Consider the following 11,520-nt stretch of genomic DNA (forward strand, 5'->3'; position numbering starts at 1 on the left):
CAAACCTTCCATTCTACAAATTGGACAGCCAGTGGGGGCACATCTGAATACAGATACAACAAATGTGATGAAGGTGATCTTTAGTCTCTGCACAAGGTCTTAGCCACCTCCCCCCACCCCACCACTTAGGAATGACGAGAGGTAAAAGAAGAACATGTCCCTTAAATAGTAGGGCAGTATACACAACCACAACCACAAACTACGAGTCCTACCCGCAGAGGCACTCTTCCCCCTGGACTTCTGGGCTGAAGTCCAGGGCCTCCATACCCCCTGGGGGCCCCAAAATCCTTTTTAGTCTGTCCTAGGTGGTGTGATTGTGTTAAAAATGTGTTTAAAATACTGGGTGGGTGGGTGGGGCATCCAAAGGTCTTTAGGTCCAGGCTCTAAAATTACCTAGGTGCACCTCTGTCTACCCAATTTCGGGAGCTGGGCAGGGAGCCTGCTCATTTGTCAAGTCCCAGTTGAGGGGGGGGGAGGAGGAGGAGGAGGAGGAGGAGGAGGAGGAGGAGGAGGAGGAGGAGGAGGAGGAGGAGGAGGAGGGCTCATCCTACCCAACTGGAGTTTGAGGGATGAGCAAACTCCCTGCCTCTGACCTTGCTTTTATCAAACACATGATTGACAAATGGGAGGGAGCACCACTGATCATGTCAATGGCTCTAATGGTTGCCATGATGAGCAAAATTACAATGCAGTCCCACATTGAAATTAAAAGGACATTTTCAATGGGACCTGAAAGGCCCATTGAATAATTTTCCTCCACATGCCAGCCCCTAGGGCCGCTCTCAAAACCCTAATCAGGGTCGGAGGAGTGCCCAGCTAGGGTAGGAGCTCCCAGTCAGTGGCCATGTGTCGGCAAAGTCATGTGGTAGCAGACATGAATTGCTCCCTTTGCTAAGCAGGGTTTGCCCTGGTTTGCATTTGAATGGGAGACTACATGTACTGTAAGGTATTCTCCTTAGGTGATGGGGTCGCTCTGGGAAGAGCATATGCATGCAAGCATGCAGAAGGTTCCAAGTTCCCTCCCTGGCAGCATCTCCAAGATAGGGCTGAGAGAGACTCCTGCCTGCAACCTTGGAGAAGCCGCTGCCAGTCTGGGTAGACAAGACTGAGCTAGATGGACCAATGGTCTGACTCAGTATAAAGCAGCTTCCTATGTTCCTTAGGTAGGAGGAGGGGAGAGAGTGATTTTGTGACAGCCAGGAGCTAGATAGGACAGGTGCACCCGACCCATATTCTCTCTCCAGCATTTATCGAGGGTGGTAAAAAACCATCCTGCCCAGTTCCTGCCTCCCACATAATCCCTCTCCCCGCCTCCTCGCTTGATCTTTGCAAACACACAACTGCCAATCAGGAGCACACACAGCTCTTCTACCCTGGATCAGCATTTCTCCAACCCTGTTTAGGGTTGTGACAACAGCCCCACTGTCTCACTGAGCATTCCATTCTTTATGGAACTTGGAATGCGGAACTTGGAATGTTCTTTTCTATGCACCCTTTGGTTCCCACAGAAGGTGGAAGAAGGAGCTAACAGGGGGGTTTCTGGAGCGGGGAGGGAAGGAAGAAGATTTCCAAGAGTTCCGAGAGAAGAATGTGGTCTATTAAGCTAAAGTTGGGGTTCCCCAGAATCCAGAACCTCTGAGTTTACTGAAGAGTGAGGACTGGTGCGGGCCACAGCAAAAGAAATGTTGGGTTGCCTGGGATTTCTAGGAACAGGATTGGTGGTTGGTTAAAGAGTAAAACCAGCAGGAGCCGCCCAAGTGATGTTGCCTTGTCTCACGCCCCTGAGACACCCCTTTCAAAACTGACCCTTGCAAGCTTTGAAAGAAGGGCAGGAAAACAGAGAAGAATGCCAGCATCTTGCCACCTTGGTGGTGTCACACTCATGAAAGCACCACACCTGAGAACTTGGTGAGTTTGGGGCAGAGAGTAAGATCTGGAGGCAAATGGTGATAGGAAGGAGAGTAGCAGGATTCTGGGGTTGTCCCTTGAAATGGGGTAAATGTTTGCATGGACCTCAGAAGCAGTAGCCATGGATGTGCAGGTGACCCCCTAGGATGAACATAAGAACAGCCCTGCTGGATCAGGCCCAAGGCCCATCTAGTCCAACATCTTCTTGTCCGGTGACCCTCTTTCAACCCCATTCATCTTCAGGAATTAGAAAAAAGGCTAATATTGAACTGATGTAAGTTATGTTAAAGGAGAAGCATTAAAAAAGATGTATATCCGAAGAAGAAGGTGTTTTGTTTTGGTCGGCTGTATCTTATTACAGTATGTTAAAGTTATGTTTAAGGGGTCTTTCTTTTTTCTTTTCTTTTCCAGTTATACTCACATATATTATTGCTATCATTGATTATGTCATATACCCTCTTGTAATCTTATTATTGGGGGAAGGGGGGGGAGAACAGGGCTGCACAATTTTGGCCCTCCAGCTGTTTTTGGACTACAACTCCCATCATCCCCAAACACTGTGGCCAATAGCCAGGGATTCTGGGAGTTGCAGTCCAAAATCTGAATGATGGTCAAAGTGTGCAGCCCTGGTTAAGAGTTAAATATGGCCATGATTTAGGCAATGGTGACCCTGAGGATAGCAGGAGTCAGGTTTCTTCCATTTTCAGCAAAAACACTTAAAAGTAAGTGTGGGTGGCTAGTGAAAAGCAAACAGCAGTGACTGACATACAGACCAAAGATGAGCCGGTGCAGTGAGAGAGCAGCCTAGCAGAACTTTACAACTGACAGCACTGGTGCAGAAGGGGCAGTTTTTGACACCCTCCACTACTCCGGGAAGCCCTTTGTGCCACTCAAAAATACACCCCTGAAGGCTGCACAGACCTCAGGGACATATTTTTCAGAGGGCTTCCTGGGGAACAGGAGGGTGTCAAAAATTGCCACTTTTCCTGCTGCACTGGGTGCAGGTAAAGTTCTGTGCAGATAATTTGGAACTCCTGCTCACTTGCTGCATTGGTGCATTGTTGCTCTGTGTGTGAGGCCAGTGTGTAGACAAGGCACTGAAGGCAGGGTTAGGCTGCAAACCTTCGATGGCTTGTTCTGGCATGCCTCTTGTTTTTGCTGAGACTACTCCAGAGTTGTGCAAGAACTGCAGCAAATGAACATATTGCCAGTGGCTGGAAATGAGGAAGCAGCGAGTAGAATGATCTGAAGCAGTGGTTTAGGAATTAAGCAATCTGTTTACGAACTAAATGAGAAAGCCTGAGAATGAGGAACAGGAGGGAACCGTGTGGCTTGTTCAATATCAAGAAAAGGGAACAGAGCAAAAGTTGGCAAGATGGGGCATAGCAGATTCCTGAAGCCAAATGGAGAAGTGAAATTGCCGAGGAGGGGGATTTACAGATTATATTATTTTTATTATTATTATTTCTTGTTTACACAGTCAGACAGGTGTTATTGACTGGTTTGTTTTATCCAGACATTGAGTCCTTCCCAAGGACCTGGGATGGCTGAATTTTATTGTCAATTGTTATAGATATCGTCGCAGAATATAGGCTGTTCCCAGTAAAGCTGCTTTTTGTAATTGGCTGATGGTGATTTCTGTGACCCCTATGGTGTTGAGGTGCTCTTCAAGGTCTTTTGGAACTGCACTCAGGGCGCCAATTACCACTGGGATTATTTTGGTCTTTTTCTGCCACAGCCTTTCAATTTCAATTTGTAGATCTTTGCATTTTGTGATTTTTTCTATTTCTTTTTCTTCTATTCTGCTATCCCCTGGTATTGCTATGTCGATTATTTTAACTTGTTTTTCTTTCTTGTCGATTACAGTTATATCTGGTGTATTATTTTTTTTTATTATTATTATTATTATTATTATTATTATTATTATTATTATTATTATAATATTTATATCTTGCTCTTCCTCCAAGGAGCCCAGAGCGGTGTACTACATACTTGAGTTTCTCTTTCACAACAACCCTGTGAAGTAGGTTAGGCTGAGAGAGAAGTGACTGGCCCAGAGTCACCCAGCAAGTCTCATGGCTGAATGGGGATTTGAACTCGGGTCTCCCCGGTCCTAGTCCAGCACTCTAACCACTACACCATGCTGGCTCTCTATTTGGCTCTTATATCCTATATTTGGGAGGGTGAAGAAAGGACTGAGGTAGGAGATTCATTTTGTGATGACTGGGTTGGAACTGGTTGGGGAGGGGAAGAGAGTTGAGATTAATTTCAAACAGACGGCAAGTTGTGATTCACAGAGCACGGTGAGAGAAATAGGGCAAGGTTTAGAGTACGCTGGAAAAGAGATAGGTCAAGGATTGAGCAGACCTACTGGAGGCTTGGAAATGAGCACGGAGAGAGAAAAGTCACATTAGCCCTATTCACACATTATGCTCAACACTTGTACAATCTGGACACAGTGTACACAAGTACAATTATTCACACGTTACGCTGAATGCGGGTACAGTGGCACACATCCTGTCTGCATCCTACATTTCAGGAGACCTGTACCCAGGTTAACTTTTAAAATGAACGCAGATACAGTCATACACAAAAGCAGGTACTTGTGTACAGACAGCTGAATGCTGGTACAAGATAATGTCTGAATATGGCCACTCTTGTGAATGAAACTTACAACAAGGGTCTGATCTTTGACTATGAGCACTTTCAACTCCTTCTCCCCTTCCCCGAGATTCCAGAAGTCCTGCACAACAGACTACCTCCATTCCAAGTTCTGCATTCATAGGTAACTTGGCAAGACATGGAATTTCCCTACCCCTTTCCTGTCTCCCACTGCTCTATACTCTGCCCCTCAATCCCCTTTTCAAAAGTTTCCTGCACAGACTTCCTTCTGCCTTGGCACAGAAGAGTTCTAGGAGCGGAAGGAGCAGGGTAGGACACATTATAAGCATGTCCCTCTCTTTTTTGGTCATTCTTCTGCCTCTTTGAAGAAAATCAGTATCCAATTTGGATTAACTCCCATGCCCCATCCTCTTACAAAATCTGTACCACGTCTCTCTTCCTAAACTGTTATGCAACATCATAAAGATGTTCAAACAGCCATCCCCCCTCCCCGCAACACACACACTCCCCAACAGCAGCCCTAAAAAAGAGAGAGACTTCTCTAAGGCCGCAGTGTTGCAATGCTCCCCCCCCCCACTTATAATCATGGCTTGGTGGAACATTGCGTATGTCACCTCCCCCCACCACCACCACTCATCACCACCTGACACCCTGCGCTAATTCATTAATATTCTCTCCGGTTCTGTCGTTTTCCTCTTTTTTTTAAATACAGAGCATCATGAAATGCTTAGAAGCAGGAAGAAAGCTTTTTGCTTGTGTGTGTGGTGTGTGTGCATGTATTCTCTCTCCCTCTGCTGCTGCTACCGCTGGATGCAGGGCTGCAGTTCAGTACCATGGAGAGCGACAGGAAGGGGGGGGGCAGTGGATTAAACCGCAATAGCTCAGAGTTAGCCCCTGGGCAAGGAGCACCTTTCTGAAACCCTGGTGGGGAGGGAGCAGGGGTCTGCATAAGGTGGAGATCTAAGGGTTGCTTGAGGAGGGCAGGCATCTGAGTTCTGCGGGGAAGAAGCTGGAGGAAAACAGTCTGGTGGAAATGCTGGCACTTGGGGTGGGGGGAGTCCAAAACTCCTGGGAATTTCCTGAAGGACACGTGGGGAGGTCAAGCAGGATGGTGAGCTGGAGGCTGAATGGAGAACGAAGGCTTCTGGGTTGCAAGTGGGGGTGAGACTAGTGTGAAAGAAAATGGGGAAGCAATTGTGTATGTGGGGGGGGGGGGCGCAAGCTCCTAGGCTTTCAGAGAAGGTCATGGCAGGGCCCAAATGGGACACAGCACAGACATGTGGGAGGGACCGGTTGTTGGAAGAGTACTGGGCTTTCTGGTAAAAGTGTGGGAAACTGGGATTGGGAGGGGAGGGAGAATACAAAGCCAATATTTCTGGGTGGTAGAAGGGGGCTAGATAGAAGGGGGCCGTTTCGGGAGTGTCTATATCTCTACCCTAAACACTGGATCTAAACATTGTGGCTGAATGCTCCCCCACAACCCCCGCATTCAGAGTCCTCTTCCTTGGGGGCAAATACAATAGTGAGGAGGAGTAAGAACTGGAACCAGGACTTCGGGATTCTCTTTGAAAGGTATGGGGTCTATGGAGTTAAACGCAGTTCAAGCTGACAGCAAAGACTCTGGGTTTCTTGGGAAAGGGGTCACACCAGTGGGCTAGGTCAGTGCTGAGGGCCAGGACTTTGGGGTTCTGTGGGAGAAGGATGAAGGCTGCAAGGGCAGCTCAAGGCCTCTGTGTGCCCAAGACAGAATGCCAAATGCCTCCCTCTTGCACCCCCTCTTTCCCTTTTTTAAAAAGTGGGGGGGCAGGAGGGCATCTTGCTGCCAACCCAATAACTTGCTGCCTGAGGCAACTGCCTCACTCGCCAACTGCCTCACTCGCCTCATGGAAGGGCTGCCCCTGGAAAGCTGGTAATTCAGAACAGGAGCTGCTGAACAAGCATAACTCATAGGCTGTCTAGTGGGTCGGTAATACATAAGAATGGCCACTCTTTGTAGCCAACTCGTGCCAGATTCTGGAACCTACTCCCTTTCTGCCCGTTGAAATTCACAAAGGTAATTGAAAGCCTTAAAAAAAAAAAAAAACCATAATCCTCTTCCACCACCCTTTTTCTCCTCTCCTTTGAATTCCTTCAGACACTGAATCAGAATTTCTGTGCTGCTTTGCTAATCATGGAGGGAAGATGAAGGCGACAGAATTAATATAAAAGGGGAGGGGCAATGAGCATCTTCAACAAAGAGACATGTGGAAATTTGTGCAGACTTTGCTAAAAATAAAAGGACACGGTTGCAAGGCATTGGGCCCTGTCTCTCTAGCACCTCCTGTGGGGCAAAAAGACTTTGCTGCCACCTTCTCCTCCAGTGTAAAGAATAAAAGGAATGTGCATACATTGCAGGTGAGGACGGGATGGGGAGGCAGAGGTGAACTTGGTTAAAAATAAATTCCCTTAGCTCAGAAGCTGGTACTGGCTCCCACTTTGCTGGACAGACGCAAACATTTTGGATGCATCACCTCCTTTTGGTCCAAGGAACAACTTTACAGCTGAATAAACGGAAGGGGTATATCAGGTTTGTAGTCAAATCTTGCCCTGCAGGACTGGCTGAAAGAAAACCTATCCATTTTATATGATGATGAAGTTGGTTCCTAGTCCCATATTTATAGCTTTGTAGTTGCATTCTTGATTCCAAATGATGCACTGGTCCCTGGACCTGGATTTTGGAAAAGTCTGCAGTAGTATAGTTTTTATCTCCTTTGGGAGATGGGCTTGTCCTTTTTTATACTTAGCTTCTCAGGTACACTGTATGACCCTATTTATTCCAGATAATTCTCTTCTTACTACAAACAGTTCTGTCCTGAGTTAAGGAGCGATTCTTGGTCCTATTCATCCATCCATCTAATGCATGTATATTTCAGAAAACAATACATAAGCTAAAACTTTTGACCGTATCGTAAATATATATGGCAATCTGATAAAGACTGAAGAAATAGATAGATGGATGGAGTGACTGACATGATGAGGGAAATTACTCAAAGTAGTCCCATTGAAATTAAAAGGACAAGTTGTAGTTTTAATTTCATGGGATTACTCTGAATAATCTTCCTCATCATGTCAGCCGCTATGGATGGGGCAGCAATATTTTTCCTAATCATACAAGTCATGTATAAGCTGCACTGTAAGAATATATGTGGTTGTGACTATATGATAAATTTTCTGTCTACCGATGATGAAATTCTCACGCAACACTCTGTCCATGACAAAGTATATGATGTCATGGTGTAGGGAAAAATGTAATGTGTGGGTCAGCCCAAAGTGCACATATTTACCCTTTAAACACGCGTTCGTACATAGGTACAATTATCTGTGCTTTATGAGTACATGCAATTTATGCACCTAGAGGTGAACATGTAGACTGCAATCCTAAGCCTGCTTACTAGGGAGTAGGTACCACTGAATTCAGTGGGGCTTACTCTGGAGTAAACATGATTAGAATTGCCCTGCACGTACTTGGAATTTAATGTTAATATAATATAATATAATATAATATAATATAATATAATATAATATAATATAATATAATTAATATAATATCAGCACGTGGATGAGAGAGAGAGAGAGAAGCACATATGTTTACTTAGTTAATTGCTATTGTGCTTGCAATAGATGTATAGGGATAACACCTTTTTCCTTGTCTATACATTTAAAAGGGACTTGAAGTACTTCCAGAATAAAAATTGGGACATTGTCCAGGTTAAGAGAGGAGTGAGTGAAAAGCAAACTTACAGAGGAGGATACTGAAGGATTTAAGGCAGGGAGGGAGAGAAGAGTGTGTGTGTGTGTTTATGCACTGTCTATAAGTTCTGCCTACGTACACACTTTCCCTCTCTTCAGTACATAGGGGCTTCGCTGCAGCTGTCAGCTATGCCTGGGCACAGATTTTGTAGCCCCAGCCGGCCTATGCATCGCTATAAAATATGTATGGTTGGTATGCGCAGAGTGAATGGAAATTAGGCAAATGGGTATTTGAGTATTGAATAGGCAGTTTAAAGAGGAGTGCATGCATCTGGATCCATCCATCTTTCCCCTGCCCTGTCCATCTACCTATTGGTCCTCCTTCCACATCCATATGCATTTCTACTGGGGGGGGTGTTATGGTGGAGGTGGGCCAAACCATCTCTTTCTAGCCTTCTTCATGTGCTAGCCAGGCACGTAATTCAACATGGGGGGGGATTATAACCCTCTGTGCTCTCCCCAGTCTTCCATATCTATTTATATCTCTCTCACTGTCATATGGGGTGAGGGGGGGGAAGAGGGGGAGGCTACTGCAGTTATGGGACACAGTTTATTTAAATGCAAGAAGATTGCCTTGACATTTCAATCTTCTTTTACATGCAAAAAAAAACCAACCACAGCTGTGTGGGACAGTGCTGGTCTCCTCTACCAAGCTGCCCCACCATTTCTGGAATTGCTGAAGCGATACTCAACCTATTGCAGCAGGGCCTCAGAGAGTCCCACTTCTTTGCTCCCCCCACCACCACTGACCCCCCCCCCACTGCTCCTGCCATCTCCCCCTCCCTTCTTTTTTCCTGCTGTAACTTCTCCTGGCTTTGTTCCCAACTGCGTGGGGCGGGGGGGGAGGCGGGGGGGGCGGCGATCGGAGAAAAGGACCTGGCCGGCCTTGCACCCTTGAGACCAGCAGCCTGGGGCAAGCGGAGTGGGGGGGGCAAGGATGGGTTGCCAGATGCCTGCTTTGGACTGCAAACTCTGGGGCTTCCACACTGCACTGCGGTGCCCCCTCCCCCCCCAACCTGCTTCCTCTGCAGTTCTAGAGACAGCAAAGCACTAATATTGCCCTAGAAGTGATACTGAAGGGGGAAGGGGGGGAGGGAGAGCAGGCACAGCAGCACCCTTTCCCTCCCTCCCCGGTTGAGACGCTTGGCAAGAAGTTATTAAAGTGGTTGACCCAGGAAAGGGTTTTAGCTGCATAGACTTTAAAAGCGCAGGGGGGGTGGGGGGATGCAGTAGGAGGAGCGATGTGTGGGCAGTGCGATGAAAGGGGGGGGTGCGGAGCGGCAACGTCTGGGGCTGTGTGGGGTGGGTTTGGAGCGGCAGCGTTGCTCAAGGCAGGAAGGCGCAGCAAGACGGGGAGGAGGGAAATCGAGGGTTGCTCTCAGAAACTGCATTGCTGAGAAGGGGAGGCGCGGGGGGGGGAACCGAGACCGATGAAGTGGGTCTCGATGCAGTGGGGGCGGGGCGCTCACGGGATCTGGCCGTGGGGCAAGTGTGTAACTATTTGGCAGGGTGCACTGGGGTCCTCCGCTGCAGTGGGACAGGAGGCTTGCGGAATGCAGAAAGGGCATAAGTGGGATCTGAGATAAAGCGTGTGTGTGTGTGTGTGTGTGGGTGTGTGGGTGGGTGGGCGGGGGGTGACCGGCGAGGAGGAGGGCAGGAGACCTCACTTTTGGGGACAGTTTAAGGCGAGGACTCGGGATGTGTTGGCAGCACCCCCTGCTGGAGAACAAGACATTCTTCCCGACGCTGACAAGCCACAAACCCCGCGCGCATGCGGGTTCGCATCCTCCTGCTGCTACACGCTACTACACTCCTCCTTCGCACGCTCGCTCGTATCCCACGCTCAACTCTTGGTCTCAACTTTTCATCCTCGCTGTCCCCCACCCCAGCCCTGGGCTGCCAACGACAGCTCGGCGCCCCGCTCCTTGCGCGAGGATCCCTCTTCCCCACACACCCTTCCCCACACTCGGCGCCTTGCGGGTCTCCTCCTCGCCCCATCCTGCTGCTGCTGCTCCAGCGTTCGGCTCACCCTCGGCGCCCCCAGACCTGACACCAACCGTCCATATTCTCCACGGTGTGAAAATCGTGGAGAAGCACCTGCCGAATGCACCTTCCCTGACACGCTTGCAGACTCCTTCCATGCACAACCACACCGTCCACCTCAACACACGTTTGCAGGGAGCAACACACTGCCACCCTCCCTTCCCCGGCAGGTCTGTCCTCATCATCTCCCTAACACTTCTTACCTGTAGGGCACTTCCAAAGGCCTGTGCACATTGCTTAGATGCTTTCCCACCTGTGCATGAGATCACGGGTGCCCTCAGTCCTTGACCCACAGCCCTCCCCCTGCGTTCCTTATGAGTCCTCTTTGCACCCAATCCCACTAGCACCTTTCTTTTTTTCTGCTGCCTACTCTACCTTCACCTCCCCTCCCTTCGTGCCACTCACACATTCATCTTTGCACCTGATCCCATGCTCAGCAGGCCTTTGTGCATCAGTCCCTGTGCGCTAGTCTCTGCGCACTGTGTCATTGCCCATTAAGCATCTCACACCAAAAAAGCTTTGCACCTCGTCACTGCAGTCCATTGTTAAAGCACCCTCTTCCTTGGCCCTCCCTCCTTCCCCCCCCCATCACCTCTCTCCCCCAAGCACCTCTTCCCCTAAGGGTGTCATTTCAGGATTCACTGCGGGGGTGGGGGTGGGGTGGGGAAGCAAAGATAGGTCTGTGGCAAGGGGGCAGGATTCACAGTAAAGATGAAAGGCCTGCTCTTCAACAGAAGCAATATTCCATTGCCAAAACAAAAAGCTGTATTTTAGGAGCAATTTCTCCTGATGACTTTTCAGAAATGATATCCAAGCTTGCAGAAAGGGCCATAGCTCAGGGGCAGAGAACCTGCTTTGCACGCAGATGGTCGCAGGGTTCAAGCCCTGGTATTTACAGTTAAAAGGCTCTCAGGAAGCAGAGCAAAAGCCACTGCCTGGGACCTTGAAGAGCTCTGTCTGCCTGTCCTGAGTTAGATGGACCATAGAAGGCAGCTTTATATCTTCTCAAGAGATCTAGGCAGCCTCACCTCCCTACAGAAGCCAAGTCAAGTCTATGTAGCTGCCTTCATATTCTTTCCCCTGTCCACTTTTCTCTCCACCTTGGTCTAAATTTAAATTGTATGCTCCTAGGGGGCAGGGCCTTGTCTTTTTCTATGT

The 11,520-nt window shown here is 48.4% G+C and overlaps 1 protein-coding gene across 13 annotated transcripts in view; it reads right to left on the bottom strand.

Annotated features, from left to right (window-relative positions):
* LOC128329628 (potassium voltage-gated channel subfamily C member 1-like) overlaps positions 1–11,520 on the bottom strand; it is a 91,669-nt gene that overhangs the window by 70,658 nt on the left and 9,491 nt on the right. The window lies entirely within an intron of this gene.

Source organism: Hemicordylus capensis, chromosome 6, assembly GCF_027244095.1.
Source record: "Hemicordylus capensis ecotype Gifberg chromosome 6, rHemCap1.1.pri, whole genome shotgun sequence".
Classification (NCBI taxonomy): Eukaryota; Metazoa; Chordata; class Lepidosauria; order Squamata; family Cordylidae; genus Hemicordylus; species Hemicordylus capensis.